Here is a 24,564-nt window from a genome sequence, read left to right on the forward strand (position 1 = left end):
GGGGGGGGGGGGGAGGAGGCAGGAGAACTAGTGCTGTGTAGAGATATGGGGGAAAGGTTGATTAAGAGTGGGCTATATAGAGGTGCAACATGATCTGAATCTACACCCTAAAGGGGGTAGTAGGAGGTGGTGGAGGGTGTCTATTAACAGAGTTTAACCCCAAGTAGAAGGATCGAGGGTAGGATTAGACCCACAACAGATCCAAGGGCTGGGTATGGGCCAGGTGGACTTAAGTGGGGAGGGTGGGGGGACAGAAGAAAGGGGGAGTGGGGGAGGGAGAGAGGAGAGAGAAGAAGGTAGGTGGGAGGGTAGGTAGAAGAGAAAGAGGTGCTCCGCAATTCTCCTTTGCCTCCTAATTTATTATATAGATCTTTCTTGCTATGTGATTCAAATGAAAAAAGGTATATTATTAAAAAATAGTGGGACAAGAACGTAGTTAATTTTATGACTTATAATGTAAAGGGATTGAACACCCCAGTATAGAGACATAAGATTACCAGGGAAATTTGGCAATGCTCAGTTGATATTGTATTTTTACAGGAGACACATTTATCCCAAGATACAGTAGTTAAATTACAATTAAGATATTATCTGACCTGGTATTATGCAGACTCACTAATGAAACGAGCTAAAGGAGTAGCCATTGGAATGGCAAGAAACAATTTAATATGGAAGACAGGCTGGTAGACCCAGAAGGTCAGTTTTTGTTTCTGAAGGGGAAGTTATACGGTATGGAATTTACAGTAGCAATTATTTACTGTCAAATAAGAATTCAATGGTTTTGTTTAGATGATTCATTAAGGAAATTGATAGATTTTAAGAAAGGGAAACTAATTGTGACTGAAGATTTACATTTTTGCATGGATCCGCAGATGGATACTTCTTCACATGTGCAGAGGAATGGAGGTAAATGTTTAAAAGCCTTAAAAAAGATGTTATACCAATGTCAACTGATAGATGTTTGGAGAATCAAGCACCCAGGGGTGAAAGACTATATGTTCTATTCTTCTGTAAATGCAGTATATTCCAGGTTGGATTATATAATCATAGACCATAGATTACTGGAATTTTTGGTTAAATCCAATATTGAAGTTACATCATTATCAGACCATGCGCCAGTCACAATGAGGTTGAAAATGGGAGGAGATTTAGATAAGATAAATTCATGGAAATTAAATGAGTCACTTTTACAAGATCAGAAGACTGAAGGAAGAATTTAAAAAGAAATTGAGCAATAATTTCAGTTAAATAAAGCAGAGGGTGTCTCAATAGTCATGGTATGGGAAGCTCCTAAGGCGTATATAAGGGGTATCCTGATTTCAGTAGGGGCAGAAAAAAAGAGAAAATGGGCAGAAAAAATGAAAATATTAATAGAGGAAACACAGGAATTATAACAAGCTCATAAAAGAAGAACAGAAATGGAGGTATATTATAGGATAAGTTTAAAAAGAGAAGAGCTAAATGATCTACTGGAACAGGAGACAGAGGATTTTTAACATTGTGGCAAAAGAAAGATATAAGTGGGGAATAAACCTGGGAAATATTTGACAAAGATAGTAAGGGAGAAGAAATCAGTTAATTATATAGAGATGATATCACGTACCTGGTGATGGAGGCCAATGGAGAGAGGGCTTCCCTTGAGAGTAAGTTCCGGACTCCCCTGAGAGTGGGACAGCGGGAGTCAGGCCCAAAGTTGCATGGGTAGCCTGTAGGAGTGCTGGTTGGTGGTCCACTCAGGAACACAGCTGGTGTACGGATATAGGTCTGCAGACTGGAGGCGCCTGTGCGTGGTATGCAAGCCTTCCGGGATTTGGATGTTTGTTGGTTAGTCAGTTCGAGCCAAGGTCAGGTACCGGGTGGGGATCACAGACGTGGTCAGGTGGGATAGCCGAGGTCATGCACGAAGGAGCAAGAGATAGAGTATCCTTTAGTCAAGCCAAGGTCAGATCAGGGGGTCAGTAGAGCAGACAGGTCCAAGTACAAGCTGGGTCAGAATCAGGAAGTCGCAGGTAACAGGAACAAACCACGGGGAGCAAGAGATCATCCAGCAACCAGAGGAAGTGATGAGTCTCCTTATAAAGGCCATCTGGCACCAGACTGAGGCTGAGGTGTCCTTCTGCGGCCATGTAGAGTATTGGCAGAAACGCCAGAACTTCTGCTGTGGACAGGACCCTGACAGAAGATCAGGAATAAATCAGCTAACTAAACTAAAAAGATTGCGAGCATATTCCAAAAATACTATAGCTCATTGTATGATGTTAAACACAAGGACCAATGTGAACCAGAGGGACAAAGAAGATAAAAAAATTAAGGCATTTTTAGAAGCAGCTGGATTACCTAGATTAGAAGAAGAAAGAATGGCAATGCTGAAAAACCCAATAACACAAGAAGAAATACGAGTAGCTTTAAAGAGCACAAAAGCGGGAAAGAGCCCAGGGCCAGATATTATAGGACATTTATGGAACAGCTAGTACCCAGAATGTGTGAATATATGAATTCATTAGGAAAAGGGATGGAAATGAGGAAAGTGTCATTGTTGGTACACATTACAATTTTACCTAAAGAAGGGAAAGATGTATCTCAATGTGCTAGCTACAGATCAATATCATTATTGAATGTAAATACAAAACTATATGCAAAAGTTATTGTCAGGTGGGATTTGTACGAGGGAGAGAAGGAAGGGACAAAGGCTCACTTACTCCTTCTGCAGAAAAGTAAGAAAGCAAAGTCCCCAGTGATATTCCTGTCAATAGATGCTGAAAAAGTGTTTGACAGAGTAGATTGGGGATTTATGATGAGTACTTTAGAGGTATTAAGATTAGGATATAAGATGATGCAGTGGGTAAAACATTTATATAGTCAGCCCTCAGCAGTAGTGAAGATTCACTTTCTTTTTCCAATGTATAATGGAACAAGACAGGAATGTCCACTTTCGCCACTCTTGTTTATATTATCTTTAGAACCTCTGTTAGTGACTATATGGAATAGTGTATATAGTGTAATAGAGCATAATGTGGCATAATGTGCATAAGTATCACCCAGAGAATTCTTCACTCTCTTGGAGGGGATGTGGGAAATAGGGTGCAATGGCACATACTGTATATGGTGGGAATGTCCCAAGATACAGGAATACTGGCAGAATATAGTACAACAAATATTAGAAATTGAAGGAGAAAGTTTAACAATGGACCCATGGGTACATTTACTTCATAACACTGGTCCTACAGTAAAACAATATAAGAATACGATCGTATTTCACTTAATTAATGCAACAAAAGGGTTGATACCCAAATATTGGAAGACCCAAGAAGCACCAAAAGTTAAAGATTGGATAAAGAGGGTTGAATACACAGTATACACAGGAAAGAAGAATTATATCATTGTGGGGAGGATACAATGGAAAATTTTCTAAAAACATGGGGAGGTGGTGCAAATATAGGACTACACAGAAATATGTTAATCTGATGGAGTAAAGAAGAGAAGGAAAGAGTGCGGAGAGGAATAGGGAGAAAGGATGTATAATAAAGATGTAGTGAGACATAGTAGAATAGGAGGAAAAGGAGGAGAGTCTGAGAGGTGGGATATGGTGGGGAGGGGAAAATGGAATATGTAAATTAGTTTTAGAGAATTTGTGTTAGCAATGTGTTAGATTTTTGTAAAATGCAATTAATTAATAAAAATTATTTTAAAAAAAGCTGTGTTAGCTTGTGTGATGGATACAGGGATATGGTATGGACAGCTTGTAGGTTATGCTCCCAATCACTGGGTACAGGACCGTGAACTCTCTTTATTTTTGTTGACAGGGGAGTAAAAATTTAACCAAGAATTTTAACAAGATCAATGCATAAACTTCAGATATAAGTCCCTTAGAATCCTCAGTTTTAGTAATCATGTAAGACAGGACCTTCAGAGATGGCAAAATCAAGGATAATGTTTTGTGCCATACTCTGTGTAAGAGTATGTGTAAATTCTGCTTGTAGTTGTTAAAAGAATTTCAAACTATGGTTAATGCATAGATGGACCATGGTAAGTACATTGGCCTTAGCTCAGCCTGAAATCCCAATAATTTTAATAACTCTTGAGGTCGTTGGAAAAAATGGGAATGAATCAGGTATATCAGGAAATACCAAACAGGCTTTCTGCCATTTTCTAGACTCGACCCATAAACTGTATGGTTGGTAAGTGCAAGTATATTTTTGAGTAGGCAGTGGTTTTCAGGGCATACGGAAGGCATTATTCCATTAAACAAGTGACAGCATATTCTAAGTGATGCAGAGAGGAGATTGTGTCAGTCCCAGCCATCCAAGTGATGGAATAGAGCCAGTTATTTGGGGCTGCAAAGCAATTTTGAAAAAAAAAGTTTTACTTAGTTTCTATTATAAAATTTTGCACACAGGTAATTTTTCTCCTTCAACTGATGTGCGCTGATGAGGCGGCACTGATAGCCAGCACTGATGGGCACTGATAGGCTACACTGATGAGGCTGCACTCATGAGGCAGCATTGGCGGGCATTGATAAGGAGGCACTGATGAGGCTGCACTGATATGTGGCACTGATATGCGGCAATGATGGGCACTGATGGGCACTGATATGAGGCAATGATGGGCACTGTTGGGCCCTAATAGGCAGTACTGGAGGGCACTAATAGCATTGAAGGGCACTGATAGGCAGCACTGATACACAACACTGATAGGTGGCACTGACTGGCAGCACTGATGGGTACTGACTGGCAGCACTGATGGGCACAGATTTGCAGCACTGTTGGGCACTGACTGGCAGCACTGATGGGAACTGTTGGGCCTGTACTGATATTCAGTGCCCTGATCAGTGCAGATGTCTCCTTTCATATTTGTCGGTTTTCAGCAGTACTTTCCTCACACTGTAACAGTGTGAGGAAAGTGCTGCCGATAACCAGAAAGTGTGTTTACATCATAGTCAGCTGCGATTGGACACATTTGATCACAGGTAAACAGCCGCTGTGATTGGCCCTTTACCGTGACATGTTATCAGCTGTGTGTCTGAAAGACACAGGGATCACAGTGGGAGCTGGATGTGCGCTGCAGTAGGCATGGGGGGTGCGGTTCTGGGAGGACACCATATGATGCCCTCCCAGAATTGGACAACCGTGCTGTAGCCAGTATTCGGCTATAGCATGGTCAACAAGTGGTTAAAATCAATGAAGCTGTCAACGACATGTCGTTTGGCAGGAATTAAACACTTTTTCCTCTGCAAATGTCAGTGTTGCTGCAGCACTATCTGTACATCACAGAGATGCGTCCCTTCAAAGGCAGGATTAGAGCTCCCCCAGGCTTGTTATTTAAAGGAATTGGGCATTTTTAATGTTCCACTTTATGCATTTGAAAGATCACTGCTCCTGGCTGAATAGAATTAAAAAAAATGTTTTTGTATTAGAACATATCCCTCAGGGCAGTGATAAACCATCCTTTTTTTTAGGAATTCAGAATTGTAAATGTGCTAAGAAAATTATACACTTTACCCCTGGAATATGTATCAGCTCAGTCACTGAGCCTCAGTATTTAATAGTGACCCTTTAATTAATTGATAACAGACTTATTGGTTTAACTTTGGACAGGATAGGGCTGGGGTGAGGGCTTCGCAAAACAATTTGATGGCATTTATTCCCATGCTTAAAATAGATGATGTCATATATACAGTTGTGTCCAAAATTATTCAACCCCCACTGAAATTGAGTGTTTTGGCCAGTTTGACATTGCTTTTGATCATTCAGTCATCTTGCTTACATTTACATTAAAGAGGCACTTGTAGGTCAGACAAATATAACATAACAGTTATAATGAAATAACCACAAATGTCTTTTCTGTGCTCACAGCATTATCAGTTTTATTCAACCCCCAAGTGACATTCAATCTTAGTACTTAGTACAGCATCCTTTTACAGTTATAACAGCTTTTAAACGTGAAGCATAGCTTGACACAAGTGTCTTGCAGCGATCTACGGGTATCTTCGCCCATTCTTCATGGGCAAAGGCCTCCAGTTCAGTCACATTCTTAGGCTTGCGCACTGCAACTGCTTTCTTTAAGTCCCACCAGAGGTTCTCAATCGGATTTAAGTCTGGTGACTGCGATGGCCACTCCAAAATGTTCCAGCCTTTCCTCTGCAACCATGCTCTAGTGGACTTGGAGGTATGCTTGGGATCATTGTCCTGTTGAAAGGTCCAACGTCTCCCAAGCCTCAGGTGTGTGACGGACTGCATCACGTTTCCATCCAATATCTCCTGGTACTGAAGAGAATTCATGGTACCTTGCACACGCTGAAGCTTCCCTGTACCTGCAGAAGCAAAACAGCCCCAAAGCATGATTGACCCTCCACCATGCTTCACAGTAGGCAAGGTGTTCTTTTCATCATAGGCCTTGTTCTTCCTCCTCCAAACATAGCGTTGATCCATGGGCCCAAACAGTTCTAATTTTGTTTCATCAGTCCACAGAACACTATCCCACAACTTTTGTGGTTTGTCCACATGGCTTTTGGCATACTGCAGTCGACTCTTCTTATTCTTTGGAGACAGCAAGGGGGTACGCCTGGGAGTTCTGGCACGGAGGCCTTCATTACGCAGTGTGCGTCTTATTGTCTGGGCTGAAACTTCTGTACCCACATCTGACAAATCTTTTCTCAGTTCCTCAGCAGTCACACGGGGACTTCTCTCCACTCTACGCTTCAGGTAGCGCACAGCAGTCGAAGTCAGCATCTTCTTTCTGCCACGACCAGGTAGCGTTTCAACAGTGCCCTTTGCCTTGAATTTGCGAATGATGCTTCCTAAGGTGTCTCTTGGTATGTTTAACATCTTTGCAATCTTCTTATAGCCATTGCCCTTCCTGTGAAGAGAAATCACCTCTTCTCTTGTCTTCCTGGACCATTCTCTTGCCTTCACCATGTTTGTAACCACACCAGTAAATGTCTAGAAGGAGCTGAGTATCACAGTCATTTTAAAGCTGCCTAATTGGTGCTTATTATGCTTGATTGCTGCTCGGTGACATCCACAGGTGTTTTCAATACCTGATGGAAAGCACCTGTATGAACCTCTGTTCTTCAGAGTGGTAGTCTTTAAGGGGTTGAATAATTGTGGCAATGAAGAAACCACATAAGAACCATTTACTACTGTATTACATAAACAATTGATGTCATTTTAGTTGCATTTGGGTAGTTACAACGTCCTTGTAGGATTTGATTCTGAATACAATTCCAAATGTACACTATAGTCCCTAAACCCCTTTACAGCATTGGGGGTTGAATAATTTTGGACACAACTGTATTTACAATATAGAATTCATGTATTAATTTGCTTTGTTTTGAGATCTATTACTCTTATTCAGCTTTCAAACAACAAAGGGAGCACGGAAAAGGTTGCTAGCCCATAAAGCCACATTGGTTCTTAGTGTCCATTGAAGAACAAAGTAGACAGCCTGTCTTTGTGATGACTTTGTTGAAATCATTACAAATCATTCAGCTAAATAGATATATAATTATTAATTTGAAAACACATCAGATCTCAATGAGGAAATATATCATGCTTGATATTTAAACTCATATGGACTGGGTAATGTGTTAGGAACGTAAGGATGACCGACTGTTTGATGGAAATGAAAATTATCAACCTACAGAGGACTGAATTCAAAGACACCTCAAAAATCAAAGTGAAAAAATGATGCAACAGGCTAGTCCATTTTGCTGAAATTTAATTTCACCAACTCAAAATGGTACTCAGTAGTTTGTATGGCCCCCATGTGCTTGTATGTATGCCTGACAACATTGGGGGAAGATCCTAATGAGATGACAGATGGTGTTCTGGGGTATTTCCTCCCAGATCTGGACCAGGGCATCAGTGAGATCCTGGACAGTCTGAGGTGCAACCTGGCGGCGTCAGATGGACCGAAACATGATATCCCAGAGGTGTTCTATTGGATTTAGGTCAGGCGAGCGTGGGGGTCATTCAGTGGTATCAATTCTTTCATCCTCCAAGAACTGCTTGTATACTCTCACCACATGAGGTCAAGCATTGTCTTGCACCAGAAAAAACCCAGGACCCACTGCACCAGTGTAGGGTCTGACAATGGGTCCAAAGATTTCATCCTGATACCTAATGGCAATCAAGGTGCCATTGTTTAGCCTGTAGAGGTCTGTGCATTACTCTATTGATAAGCCTCCCCACACCATCACTGACCCACCACCAAAACGGTCATGTTGAACGATGTTACAGGCAGTATAAGATTCTCCATGGCTTCTCCAGACCCTTTCACGTCTGTCACATGTGCTCAGGGTGAACCTGCTCTTACCTGTGAAAAGCACAGAGCGCCAGTGGTGGACCTGCCAAATCTGGTGTTCAATGGCAAATGCCAATCGAGCTCTATGGTGCCAGGCAGTGAGCCAGGGCCTACTAGAGGATGTTGGGCCCTCAGGCCACCCTCATGAAGTCTGTGCCTGATTGTTTGTCAGAGGCATTTACACCAATGGCCTGCTGGAGGTTATTTTGTAGGGCTCTGGCAGTGCTCATCATGGCCGGATCTAGGGGGTGCTGGGGTGAGCTGTGCCCACCCACGCAACCCCCCATAGATACTATGCCCAGGCAGGGTAGCCAAACCATTGGTCAGGGAAGCAGTCTGTAGGGGTGGCTGGCTGCATCTGCCAAGTCTCAGTGTGTCACAGACTCCAGGCAATGAGCTTCTCCCCTGCCCTCTGCATAGACAGGCAAGGAGATAGGACTCAATCTGCTCAAGCTGCTCTTGCCCTTCTTCCCGTCTGTCCCACCCACACATGGGCAGTGCGGTGCCTCAGAAAGGGAATGTGGGTGGGAGATATGAAGTACAGCCCCTGGAAGCTACATATTCTGTATGATTTCTGATGCTGCCTGAGTCTTCAGATCCCAGCCTGGGGTGAGTGAACACTGAGCACTGCTCTATGACTGACCTTGCCCAATCGTCCTACCTTTTCTCCCCCCAGGGGTGGACAGACCATTTGGAAACTCGGGTACTGCTCGAGGGCCCTGGGTCAGTAGGGGGCCCCATGAGATTCATGTATTAACAGTAGTTATTAAGAGGTTGTCAAATGAATTATCATGTCACCCAATATTGGTCTCCATTCAGTAGCCAAAAAGGCATTCAAAAAAGGGGGATTTGTGAAAAGAAATTCACAGAAAAAGCGGCCACATTATGAACAGAACGTGACACTCAGAAAAATTTCCAAAAATTATGCTTTATTACACACATATAAATATGACATATGGGCGTTCGCCCTGGTTTACCATCACCTCAGTATGAGACAATACACACAGACCTAAAACCATATAAAATGACACCAAGACCGGTCTAAATGCATGTGCAACAGAAAAAATGACTGCAGGAGTCTAATGTCCCTGTAGCACAGACACATAGGTGAACACTTCCCAAAAGAGGTGTATCCAAAAATTATACCATAGGCATACCATAATATTGAATTTATAAATAGAACAATACCATTATGGTGAATCCCAGTCAGGGAATCCAAAAATTGTACTATGGATATAAGTATCACATGTATGCAATGCAGCAAGCACAATATGCGTCAAAAAGAGAACAACAAGCCTCAGGCCTGTATGGAGGGAGACATAAATGTCAAATATATGATGCAATACATTCCTGTACCGGCACAAGTGGTTGGGGCCCATTCATCTGTAATATAAACAGCTGTATCCTAGAGCTCTTGAATGAAAATATGCCCCATTTATTCCCAGGATGGAAGAAAAGATGCAAAAAGCAGCACTCTGCTTGAAATGGTATCTTCACCACTATATGTGGACTACACACCACCTTTCGTAGGAAAAACAGGACATATCCCAAAAGATCTTCTGCCTGTTGAGATATATGTGGTATATCCTGTATCTTATACAAAGCACCATGATGTCCCCATCCTGTAGTGAGACAAATGATATGTGGGAAGTCACTGACAGAGTTTACACTCAATAAGATATAAAGGTCATATAGATCACAGAGGACCATATATCTAATGTCCTGTAACAGTCCACTCACCACCTGTGCTGTGGGTATTAGGAATGAAAGAGATGTCCTTCATGGGTACTGCCATACACGGCCACAGAGGCCTAGGAACCACCGCTGACATCCGCCGATATACCGCGGGTTCCAGCCCCTTCTTGGCGCTTGTGCTGCTCACACTTGCCTCATGGCATGTGAAGATGGCTTCCTCCTTATGGGTCAGCGTGCGTTCCACCTAATGCGCATGACCGGAAGTGACGTATCTGACGTATGACGTCAACGCGTTTCGCCGATGGGCGTATCTCACTCAGCTTCGTCAGGACCAATGAAACAACTGCATTTCAATTTCCTATTTATAGTGGGTAAAGACCCACCCATTTATGCAAAAAAGCTAACCTGCTAACAGACCATTTGGAAACTCGGGTACTGCTCGAGGGCCCTGGGTCAGTAGGGGGCCCCATGAGATTCCCCTGGTACCTTTTTCATAGGCTTTTTTGAGTTTGGGCAAGGACACAGGGGCCCCATGATCCCCTATTGCCCTGGGGCCCCATGAGTTGTCACACCGCCCCTGTCTCCCCCTCCTTGTTCTAGATAGTTTCACAAACTTGCAGAATTGATTTCCTGTCCAGGGACACCAGAAGTACTACTGAGGATGGCTGATGAACTACTAGTTGGATAAACTGATTTTTAACTGAAAAGTTTGTCATGCTTCTGTTTAACCCCCTCCTGCCCAGAATCCCTTTAAGAGCTCCTTTGCACTAGCTTTGGTCTCTGAAGAGCAATCTGTGTTCTATGTGCACTCTTCAGAGAGCATTTGGCAAGCAGTGAGAAGGGGTTGTATCACTTCATCATCACCTGCTTTAACCACTGGAACCCCATAGCCTGCAACCACCTGAATTGCATGCAGTTGTGAGGTGCTTGCAGAGCACCCCCATTCACTTGAATAGAACATGGTTATCAGGCACTGTGCCCACAAAAAACAACAGAAGGTATAATTTCTGTCATGACCACGAAACAAAAAATCACAGTGGCAGCATGTGTATACCCCAGCCATGTGTTGCCAGCTGTCTGTAAATTTACAGATGGTTTCTAAAATAACAGGCACTTTTCTCCTGTCCATAAATGCAGGCAGGAGAGAAGAGTCCCTAAAAAATCCCCTTGTCATCAGCTCTGAACTGCACATGCACAGTTATGGCGCCATCCTATTAGAGAATGGCCGGCCTTGGCCTCAGATCAGGCAGCAGGGCAGGTCCAGGTGTGCACCTGTACATGACATCATGGCACTTATCAGGCATGTCTTATATTCACACGCTCTACCGCAGGAGTTTTGGCCGAACCTGACATTATGCTAATTGACTGGCTCTGGAACTGTGCATTTGCAGCTAAGAGCCAGCAACAAGGGGATTTTTAAAAAAACCTTTTCATGGCAGCCACCCGGCAGTGATGAAAGGGGCACTTTGCTCATCCTGACTGCTGCATTCTATACATTTTTTTTTTGACTTGCTCCTGACCCATGTACTTTATACATTATGCTGTACATAGACCTGATCAAGGAGCATATACTGATCCTGCTGATGGGTTAAGGGCCTTTTACAGTTTTACTCCCCTAGAGTAACTGTCTGTCTCCTGGAATCTCCTCCATGCTCTTGAGACTGTGCTGGGAGACTCAGCAAACCTTCTGGCAATGGCACGTATTGATGTACCATCTGGAGGAGGTGGACTGCCTGTGCAACCTCTGTAAGGTTCAGGTATTGCCTCATGCTACCAGTAGTGACACTGACCCTAGCCAAACCTAGTGAAAAACAGTAAGAAAAAATGACTGTAAAACCATTCCCGTTTTGGGGGTCATCTCATTGTTGCCCATCTAGTGCACCTGTTGTTAATTTCATTAACACCAAAGCAGCTGAAACTGATTAATAGCCCCCTCTGCTACTTAACTGACCAGGTCAATATCCCAGGAGTTTAATTGACTTGATGCTATACTCTAAGAAATGTTCCTTTCATTTTTTTGAGCAGTTTAGATACAGAAAAATGCCTGTCCGTGATCAGATAAAGCTTAAGTGCCTCTTTCTTTCCATGAATTAGAAAGCTAACTTGGAACTCTTATCATGCTACAACCATGGCAAAAATAAAGTGGTCTCTATCTTCTTGCTGCATTGTGTGTGGGCAAGTATGGCTCCCTGATTTAAATACTGTATATGACTTAAAGGTATATAAAGCAATAAGGATGTTATAGATTAACATACATTTGTAACATTGTTCACATTTAGCTGAGCTTTTCCCGTGTCCAAAACGAGTACTCTGATTTCAGATGCAGTTTCAGTCACATAGAATCTCACGACGATCACATTGATTTCAATACTGCCTGTTCACATCCATGCAACACAACTGATGAGACTTTGGGGAAGGGATCTATGCTACTTTGGAGAGATGCAGCATTATTTTGTGCTTCACTGACTTCAATGGAGTTGCACCAGAAACACATGTACATGTACTTGGTGCATTTTTGCTTGCAATTTGTGTTGGTTGTTAGGAGCCCGCCAGAGTCTCAACAACCTTGCTCCCTGCTCTGGTGGTTGTTGGGGTGTAGGGGGTGACTTGTCAGAATTTGGAAGTCCCTTTAAACCACTTGATGACCAGGCTATAGCCGAATGACAGCTACAGCACGGTCATCTAGTTCTGGGAGGGCGGCAAATGACATCCTCCAGAACTTCGCCTCCCACGTGAACCCTGGTGCGTGCACCCAGTGACCCCAGTGACCTCTGTGATCACTGTGTCCTTTGGACACAGCTGATCACATGACATGATAAAGATCCAATCACAGTGCCCTTTTACCACGTGATCAGTTGTGTCCAATGACACAGCTGATCAAAATGTAAATACAGTTATCGGCTGCAGTTTCCTCATGCTGTTAAGTGTGAGGAGAGGAGAGCCGGTAATCAGCAAGTGTATTTACACATCAGATGACATCAGTGCAGCCCCAAGTGGACATCAGTGCAGCCCCAACAGTGTCCATCAGTGCAGCCAGTCAGTACCCATCAATGCTGCCAGTCAGTGCCATCTATCAGTGCCGCCTATCAGAGCCCATCAGTGTTGCATATCAGTGCAGCCTCATCAGTGACTCCTCATCAGTGCCCATCAGTTTAGCCTATCAGTGCCATTCAGTGCTGCCTACCAGTGTAGCCTTATCAGTACCTATCAGTGTAGCCTATCAGTGCCTTTCAGTGCTGCATATCAGTGCCCATCAGTGAAGCCTCACCAGAGCACATCAGTGAAGGAGAAAAATTACTTCTTTGCTAAATTTTATAACAGAAACTAAGAGGAAAACATTTTTTCAAGTTTTTTTGTCTTTTTTCGTTGTTTAGCAAAAAAAAAAAAAAACAATTGTGATTAAATACCACCAACAGAAAAGCTCTATAGGTCTCAAAAAAAGGAAAAATTTCATTTGGGTACAGCGTTGCATGACTGCACAATTTGGCCTGGGCAGGAATGAGGGTGAAAGTGCCCAGTAGGCAAGTGGGTAACAAGGGGGGCTGCAGATACTGCTATGTTAATGAATAGGCTTAAATAGTACCCCTACTCATTCAGCAAAAAATGTCAAATGTAGATAAAAACACCACACAGTTTTGACAAGTTCTTTAATTAAAAAAAGTCCCCCGCTTTACAGTGGGGATCGAAAGTTTGGGCACCCCAGCTAAAAATTTGTATTAATGTGCATAAAGAAGCCAAGGAAAGATGGGAAAAATCTCCAAAAGGCATCAAATTACAGATTAGACATTCTTATAATATGTCAACAAAAGTTAGATTTTATTTCCATCATTTACACTTTCAAAATAACAGAAAACAAAAAAATGGCGTCTGCAAAAGTTTGGGCACCCTGCAGAATTTATAGCATGCACTGCCCCCTTTGCCAAGCTGAGACCTGCCAGTGTCATAGATTGTTCTCAATCATCGTCTGGGAAGACCAGGTGATGTCAATCTCAAAGGTTTAAAATGCCCAGACTCATCTGACCTTGCCCCAACAATCAGCACCATGGGTTCTTCTAAGCAGTTGTCTAGAAAACTGAAACTGAAAATAGTTGACGCTTACAAAGCTGGAAAAGGCTATAAGAAGATAGCAAAGCGTTTTCAGATGTCAATATCCTCTGTTCGGAATGTAATTAAGAAATGGCAGTCATCAGGAACAGTGGAAGTTAAAGCAAGATCTGGAAGACCAAGAAAAATATCAGACAGAACAGCTCGCAGGATTGTGAGAAAAACTATTCAAAACCCACGTTTGACTGCACGATCCCTCCAGAAAGATCTGGCAGACACTGGAGTTGGTACACTATTCCACTATAAAGAGATACTTGTACAAATATGGTCTTCATGGAAGAGTCATCAGAAGAAAACCTCTTCTACGTCCTCACCGCAAAAATCATCGTTTGAACTTTGCAAATGAACATATAGACAAGCCTGATGCATTTTGGAAACAAGTTCTGTGGACCGATGAGGTTAAAATTGAACTTTTTGGCCGGAATGAGCAAAGGTACGTTTGGAGAAGAAGGGGCACAGAATTTAATGAAAAGAACCTCTGTCCAACTGTTAAGCATGGGGTTGGATCAATCATGCTTTGGGGTTGTGTTGCAGCCAGTGGCACAGGGAAAATCTCATGAGTAGAAGGAAAAATGGATTGAATAAAATTTCAGCAAATTTTGGATGGTAACTTGATGCCATCTGTGAAAAAGCTGAAGTTAAAGAGAGGATGGCTTCTACAAATGGATAATGATCCTAAACACACCTCAAAATCCACGGGGGATTACATCAAGAGGCATAAACTGAAGGTTTTGCCATGGCCTTCACAATCTCCTGACCTCAGCATAATTGAAACTCTATGGATAGACCTTAAAAGAGCAGTGCGTGTCAGACAGCCCAGAAATCTCAAAGAACTGGAAGACTTTTGTAAGAAAGAATGGGCAAAGATACCTCAAACAAGAATTGAAAGACTCTTGGCTGGCTACAAAAAGCGTTTACAAGCTGTGATACTTGCCAAAGGGGGCAGTACAAGATATTAACTCTGCAGGGTGCCCAAACTTTTGCAGACCCCATTTTTTTGTTTTCTGTTATTTTGAAAGTGTAAATGGTGGAAATAAAATCTAACTTTTGTTGACATATTATAAGAATTTCTAATCTGTAATTTGATGCCTTTTGGAGATTTTTCCATCTTCCTTGGCTTCTTTATGCACATTAATACAAATTTTTAGCTGGGGTGCCCAAACTTTCGATCCCCACTGTACATCTATCCTTAATCATGTCATCCAGTGATGTAGGGCCACATCACTCACAATGAATGATAGTCACTGACAAGCACAGAAAAAAAAGAGGCCAGACCACCAGACCAATGCGTGCTTCTGCTTAAGTAAACAAGGGAGTGGGGTCACTTGGTGATGTAATTGGCCATGTATGGACATGCCCATATTTGGGCAATACACAATATATATGATATAGCGCAATCCACACCAAAAAGTGTGTTACCAATAAAAATACAAATAAATCATAACATTGGGAAAATAAACATCTGCAAATAAAATGCTCATATATTGTAAACAACTGAAAATTCCTCCAGCACTTTGCTTTGAAATGGGTATTTTCTTCACATTCTTATAAATTTAATCTGTGCTATGCATGCATCCATCCAGTGCTCTTATCATGAGCTCACCTCAATCCATTTGCCTTAATACATAATAAAGGTCACATGTGCTTGTTGCCCCATGATGGACGTATAGACTTTTACGCCTCCACTGGCCTTTATCCTCATCTGGCAATGCACTCTGAGGGGAATAATATGCAAAACAAATAGGACAGAAATTGTGCTCTCTGTATAATACTTGTTTTATACTGGTATTATACAGAGAGCACTATTTTTGTTCCATTTATTTTGCACGTTATTCCCCCCGAGAGTGTTGTAAAAGTAAAAGTCTATAAGCCCACCATGCGGCAACAAGTGCATGTGACCTTGACTTTGTATTAAGCTCAATGGATTGAGGTAAGTGCATGAACGTCTAGAGCACCCTACAGACACAGCCAATGACTAATCACTGTACCTGGCCTCTGCCAGTACCATGTGATTGCTGTGACCAATCACAGAAGATCACATGACAGTTGTAAACAATGAATGGCTTCCTTTCATGCCATTCATTGCTAGCTGTGATTGACCACAGTGCTCACATGGTACAGACAATCACAGCCCATCTGTACCATGTGATCAGCCGTGGCCAATCACAGCTAATCACAACAATACTGCAACTACTGAATGAGTCAGTTTCATTCAGTAACAATGGTGATTACACCAGTGAAATTCACTGGTATAAGCAATCATAATGTGTAAAGAAAAAAATCCTGATCACTTGCCTAGAGTAATACAATGTTACTATGGTAACATTGTATTGCTCTGGACACATGAGTGTCCATACATACATACTGTCACCAGTCAGTGTCCCTGATCACCGCCACACTGGTTTTATGATTATGCTATACTGCATTGGTGATAGTATGTGAAAAAAAAATAATGAACATTTTTTAGTAATTTTTTTTCATTTTCCACAAAATTATGAAAAAAAATTACAACTTCAAAAAACTTGCCATGCCTCTTAATAAGTGGTCATTTGGGGGGTAATCGTACTGTCCTGGCATTTTTGGGCATCAAGAAATTAGATGGACCATTAATGCATCAGGATTGATCAATTTTCAGATATATACATAGTGTATGTAATGGGTACAGTGATGCATGACAGCGCAATTGTCATTCAAAGTGCAACAGCACTGAAAGCTCAAACTTGGCCTGGACAGGAATGGGGTAAAACCATCCAGTATTGAGGTGGTTAAAGATAGTTAAATTTTTAGTAAGATAAGATGAATGCTTCTGATAAACATTTCTAGCAAGGAAGTGGAACTTTAGACCCCTTTTCACATGCTTTACAAGGCTAATAATAACTCCTTCACTGAAACAAAGCCTGTTTAAAGAGATCAATAGCTCACACTATCATATGTACAGTACATATCTCTTTCCTATTTCTCTCCCACCTTCCTGCTCTGTTCACATAGGGCTACATAGAGATTCAGCTAGAGAGAGACATTCTGGGGATCCCCATTTAAATGTTTTATTTCTAATAAACAAAATGCAAAACAGTTGTACATTTAACTAAATGCAAATAAAACTGAGTATAAAAAATTTGTATAGATACAGTGATGTTGCTGAAAGTCCACACTTCAAGCTATTCTTCACACCATGGGTGCAGACACAGCCCTCAAGCTCCCCTCGCAATCCCCTGCACAAACAGAAAAATACTACACATGAATATCAGCTTAAAATCCACTTTATTTACAAGGATTGCCCATAGTAATCCCCAACATAGGGGATAAGAAATAAAGCCATTATTGGGTTAAACGCATCAAAGAAAGAGAGAGGAGAGAGGTCTCAGGTGGGGATTACTAAAGACCATCCTAGTGAATAAAGTGGATTTTAAGCTGATATAAGTGTGTGGCATTTTCCTCCATTCAGGCAGTATAAAAGGCATCGGTGAATCCATTTAAGACCTAACTTATTTTATTTGGATGCTTCTAAAATGACACTGTCACTAATGAACAAAAAAATAAGAAACACCCTGCAGATGGAGGATATTTAAACGTACTTGACCTGGAATATGTTGCTCGAATGTTCAATGTCTTTCAAAAAAGCTACCTGCAGAATGGACACTGCATCAATGTGGTTCCATCCACTGACCACTATGTCACTAGTGTATCACAGGAATGTAATAGTATTATAGCCAAAGCTCTACAAAATGAGGGTAATCTAAGTTACATGCTGTAGGACACGCAAATATAAATGTACTTATTTTCAGGGTATTTCTCTTAAATATTCTGAAGGGGGGGCTGCCCAAAAGTCTCACAATTCTGCACACTGGGAAATTAATTTTTTTTTTCGGCTGAATTATGGATCTGAAATTTAGGACTCTCAAGTTATTGCAGCAAGCAGTACATCTGTACACACACTGTATGTACACCTAATAAAAATTTCCATCCTGCAATTAGTTGTGAGGTTAGGAAATAGTAATAGGACTCTACAAAGTGGAACATTCACTATAATGTATAAGTGTCAATAAACATTTGGCACTTTCATTTGGAACATTCACTATAATGTATAAGTGCCTTCACAATAATATATATAAGTGGCACTCAGTCTTTGAGTATTGTGAGCACACTCTGCATGAAGATGTGCCCCATCCTCACAGGGAAATATGGCCACATGGTCAGTGATATCACCAAGGATACCCTTTGTTTAATTCTAGCAATGAGGTCCCTGTGAGATGTCATTTCCTGAGTCAGCAATGGAATCAGACTTGTCAGTCAGTTGGTGGAAATTTTTTCTTTTGTGTTTTGTTGTTTATTTTTTTTTTTTTAAAGGACTTGTCAAAAACTATAGAAATCTTATTTTTTGTAATTTACTTTTAATTGATTTTCAAATTGATTTACAGGACATAGAATAGTAAAATAACAAGCACAAAGCAATAAAAAAAAAGAAACAGAGAAACAGGCTAATCGATGAGAGACATATAGGTACATATAACGTCAATACATAGCAATAAATTAGCCATCAATATCAGACAGTGGAGTAGGCAAATTAGAAATGTAAAGATCCCACAGTTCCCAAACTGCCTCAAAAATGGGGACAGAATTAGCTTGCAAAGCAGTGAGGTATTCCATTCTTCTAATCTCCATTAAAACTTTCACCAAATTTGACCGTGTAGGAAATGTATTAGAAAGCCAATACATAGGAATGGTTCTTCTGGCCGCTGTTAAAACAAGGGCGGACAGCTTCTTGGCAAATTTAGAGAGGCCTGAAAAAGGTAGGCCCAGCAAAAAATAAATGGGCTCAAATGAAATAATAGCCTGTAGGGGGCGTGTCCGAGCCGCACGGGAAGATGGCTGCCTGAGACAGGAGCTCCTCACACACCCTTCTGTAATAGCAACCCGAAGCGATGTCAGGCATCAGAGATAGCCCTGACAAACAGCAACAGACCTCAGACCAGTAACGCTTACCACCCGCGATGAGAAAGGGGAAGAAAATCCACAAGGGACCGAAGAAACTCACAAAGTTCTTCTCACAACCTCACACAGCAGACAGCCAAGATGACGCCGGCTCTAACACACAGGAATGGTCAGAGCTGCAGAAGGAAGACACATCAGCCTCTGACACAGACATAGCTGATCCTCTGTCACCAGTGAAGGAAAAGAGCAAGATACCAGCTTCATCTCCTCTCCTATCACCGTGTACAAAGGCTCCTGTAAGTAAAAAGAAAACAATTCACACTTCTGCTGTAACAACAGATCTGACTGAAGCAATACATTTAATGGCAGAGCTGCCCGCTTCAGACTCCCCTGTCACAGCTATTACAATGAAACAGATGGTATTGTCCCTTCATAAAGACATACAATCTGATCTTCAAAAATCTGTACATTTTATTCAAAAACAAGCCACCCAAATTGAAGAACGTACAGATGCAGCAGAAAGGAAATTTCACGAATGTGTTGTAGCACACAATTCCTTGATAGATGCTTATGAGACACAATCACAAGAAATCATAAATATTAAAGCAAAAATGGCTGACATGGAAGACCGCACAAGGAGGAATAACGTTAAAATCAGAGGGATCTCTGAATCAGTCACTCCGCCAGAGTTATCCATCTATCTGGGGAGACTACTGAAAACACTTCTACCAAACATGTCACAATCTGAGCTCATTATTGATAGAGCCCATAGACTGATGAAACCTAAACATCTGCCAGATACCGTCCCTAGAGACGTTATTGCCAGAATACATTTTTTTCATGCTAAGGAAGCACTTATGATAGCTGTGAGAAAACTTAAAAAACTTCCAGCTCCATATGAAAAATTTGCTATATTTTCGGACATAGCCTATACCACACAAAAACGCAAATAATTCAAACGCATCACATCAGCTCTAATAACCCATAAAATAAGATATCAGTGGGGATATCCCACAAAAATCTTAGCCAACTTTCAAGGGAAATTAATCCCAATTCTGACCCCTAATGATGGGATAAAAATTCTGGCATCATGGAATATCGCTATACCACCAGAGCCACAATATATGCGTAAAGAAATGCATACCAAAATATCCGTAGACTGGGTTACAATCCCGACAACCTGAACACTGGGACTTTTGGTCTCTTTTATCTTTTCCCTATTGGGATATCTCAGTGCCTACTTCCACATTAGCAGGGAAGAGTTAACCCCTATACTTCTCAGGTATACTACACAACCCACCAGATAATGAGTCTGCTGTGCACACTCATACAAGTTTTTGTTTTGTTAATGTTTTCTTATACTTCTTACTCTTTTATATTCTTACTATGGTTATTACATTCTCCTTATCCTCATATTTAGCTAACATTTCTATTGATGGATACATCTCAAAAACCAGACACCCTTCAGAGCATGGGGGGGGGGTGATCAGTGCTGTGCTTGGTACCTACAACTTATAACTACAATACTAGCTACTTTAGAGCAATTATATAAAACCCAGAAATGGTCATCATAACGTCCTTTAATGTTAAAGGAATTAATAGCCCTTACAAATGCACATCTCTATGGAGAGAATCTTTAAAAACCAGATGTGATATACTGTGTGTACAAGAAACACACTTTAGCAAGACTAACCCACCTACATGCAAACATAAGAAATTCACACAATACTTTTTTGCAAATGCTAATAAAATATCAAAGGAGTAATGAATGCAATAAAAGACACAATAGCTATACAAATTCAATCAATATTCTCAGACCCACAAGGTAGGTATATTATCTTAGTTGCACATATCGACAATTTCTTAATGACATTGGTAAATGTGTATGCACCAAACAAAGGACATAAAACCTTCTTCCAAAGCTTATCAAACAAAATTAAACTACTAAGACAAGGAGCTTTAATCATTTGTGGAGATTTAAATGAGGTAATAGATACAAACCTAGGCTCCACTAACAAACTACGCAGACAATCACATACTCTAACTGTCAGGGCTCCCGGGTATGACCAGAGGTGTGTGACTGGCGCAGGGAAACGCAGACTTCAGATATGTTATAAACAATGTAATTTATTAACACTAACCAAACAAACATAAACACAGTGCTATTGCTAAAACATAACACAGTGCAAACAAACCAACCAACCACCCACAGATAACAGTACATACAATGCAAGCGTCGTCAGGCAGGCCGGGTCAATATCAGTCGGGCAGGTAGGTACAGGGGGAGCAAGCGGAGAATGGTCGGGGTCACAGGCCAGGTTCAGCAGGTAGCGGGCAGCGTGGTACAGAGGGTCAGGCAGAGGAGAATGGTCAGACAAGCCAGGGATCAGAGCAGGATCAGCAGAGAATCAGACAGGAACAGAGAGCAGAAACAGGATACAGGGCCCAAGAGAAACACAACACCAAGGCAGAGTCTGCAGGTCTGAATGTCCCTTAAATACACCAGTATAATTAGTTCCAGGTGTTTGACTGGCTGCAAGGTTGAGTCTCTGATTGCTGGGAGCACCCGCTGGCCAGCCCTGGTACTGCAGCTCATAAGGCAGCTGAGTCCCACTATTGCTGGCCAGTCCATTCCTGACACTAACATCACTATATGATACATGGAGATGTCTCCATGGTATTGAAAAAGACTATACATACTTTTCTCACTCCCAAAATTCATACTCATGGATTGATTTTTAACAGATAAAAGATCTTTACAGCAAATATCTAGAACCGAAATTGGCTCCATCACATGGTCAGATCATGCCCCGCTCACATCAGAAATTTTTACAATACCATACCCCAACAACCTCTCTGTATGGAGACTAAACTCAGCCCTAATTACAAACCAACATTATAAATCTCAAATAGAGAAGGAATTACTCTCCTATTTCCATATCAATAACAATACAGAGGTCGATGATTTTGTTCTGTGGAATGCACACAAGGCATACATGAGAGGAATACTCATCAAATTAGGGGCTTATGAAAAAAAAAGGAAAGCTAAAACAATTACAGACATATTATCACATATTAAACTCCTGGAATCACAACACAAACAAAACCCAGACCAAATGTTTTTATCTCAGCTATGCTCTCTACGAGAGAAACTAAGGCTTCAACTCATGGAGCAATATGATTTTATGATAAAAAAATAAAATTTATATCATAAATGCAGGCAAATAAAGCAGGACCACATTTAGCAAAACAATTTAAGCGATATCAATCCAAATCAAAAATTGCATATCTAAAATACCCATCCAAGGGAAAACTTATAAATCCACTAGATATAGCCAATGCTTCTAGTAGATACTATGCAACACTATATAACATAAAAAACTCTCAAGAATTTACACCTCCTACTCATAACCAAATCAATACATTTCTGGAATCACTACAACTTCCTAAGATATCCACAGAACAACCCTTCACCACCTCTGAAATTATTAACACATTTATGTAGATATTGGATAAGGGTTGGAGCAAAGGTTTTGTAATATTCATTGGTAGAACCGTCAGGTCCTGGTGGTTTATGAGAAGGGAGATCATGAATTATTTTATTAAATTCACAACATCTGAAAATATCCCAAAAGAAACATTAGAAGCCCCTATCATCACACTGCCAAAACCAGGCAAACCTCCCACATCACCAGCCAACTTTAGACCTATATCACTTTTAAATACAGAAACAAAAGATTTATGCCAAACTACTAGCCAACCGACTTCAATCATTATTACCAAAACGAATTAATTCAAATCAGGTTGGATTTATCAATGGACGCAAACACCAGATGGCACACGTAGATTCATAAATTTAGCTCAATGGGCAAATTGCACACAAACACCATCTCTGCTCATCTCATTAGATGCAGAAAAAGGCGTTTGACAGAATCTACTGGCCATACCTACAACTGGTACTAGAAAAATTTGGAATAACAGGTTCGTTCAAGAAAGCAATTATGGCTTTATATACATGCCCTAGTGCTAGAGTATGGTCATCTAGTATACTCTCTGACCCATTCCAGATACCAAATGGTACAAGGCAAGGGTTTCCCTTATCACCTTTAATCTTTGCTTTATGCATAGAACCATTGGCAGAAGCGATACGTATACAACCTGACATTGGAGGTATCAAAATAGGTCACGAAACACATAAAATAGGACTATACTCTGACGACATCATAATTGCTATGACTGATCCCATCATCTCAATAATAGCATTGCAAAAGGTTTTCTTGCAATTTAGCTTATTATCCATGTACAAAGTAAATGAAGCCAAATCCTCCATGTTGCCGATAGCAATCCCACCTAAACTACATAAACGAAATTCATCAATCTCCCCCTTCTCATTGACCACATCATCACAAATTACATACCTAGGAATAAAATTGACATCTCCCCACTCAAACACATTTAAGATCAACTTTTCCAATCTACTCATTAAAATAACAGAACTATGTAAAGAGTTCTCCAATACTACTATTTCATTGGTTGGGAGAATTGCTATTGTAAAAATGTTTATCTTATCACACATTTTATATTTCTTTCGAGCCATCCCAATACCATTACCATCACTACCTACATCTGGGAACACAAAAAGGCACGGGTCAAAAAATTGACACTATACACTTCTCGATCAAATTTAGGTATGGGAGCCCCCAATCTACAATTATACTATAAAACAATAGTGTTGGATCAGGCACAGCATTGGTGGTCACCTCAAATAGACAAACGATGGGTACAGATAGAACAGTCCCTTATCCATAGTGACACTCAAGCCACATTGGGAGCTCTTACGCTCACTCATAGAGCCAAAAGATACTGCCTAGACACAATCAATGTGACTCTCCACACCTGGGTGTCTATTCTACGAACCTCAAAGGGAAAAATCGCCCTACAATTAATGGCTTCATTCCTCTACTCTCCATATCATTGATGACACCTGATCTAGAACTTAAATCCTGCTCAAAAGCAGGCGTTCAAAATGTTGCCCAACTATATGCCAATGGTATGCTACAAACATTTTAACAACTTTCTGAAACATACAAAATTACGCATAAGGACTTTTTCAAATATCTAAGAATTCATCATGCATTATGCAACCTGGAATACCAAGGGGATTCTCTCCTCAGATCTTTGACCAACTTTTATAAAAGAATAGATTCTCAAAAATGAGGTATCTCATTCATATATAATATCTTTCTTCAACATCATCACCAAGGAAAATTACCAACGATGCATAAATGGGAACGAGACATTTGAAAACAATTCCAGATTCAACAATGGCAAACAGCAGGAAACTGGACTAGGAAAACTACCAGATGCATTAACCATTGGGAATCAGCCCAAAAGATATTACAAAGATGGTACATAACTCCACAACATTTGGCAGCACGTTCATCCAACTACTACTCCTCATTATGCTGGAGGAACTGTAACCAACAAGGATCCCTGTACCATATATGGTGGGAATGTCCACAAATTACTCCA

The sequence above is a fragment of the Staurois parvus genome, unplaced genomic scaffold (genome assembly GCF_062004578.1).
Source record: "Staurois parvus isolate SC_StPar_1 unplaced genomic scaffold, SC_StPar_1.0 ptg000548l, whole genome shotgun sequence".
Taxonomy (NCBI): domain Eukaryota; kingdom Metazoa; phylum Chordata; class Amphibia; order Anura; family Ranidae; genus Staurois; species Staurois parvus.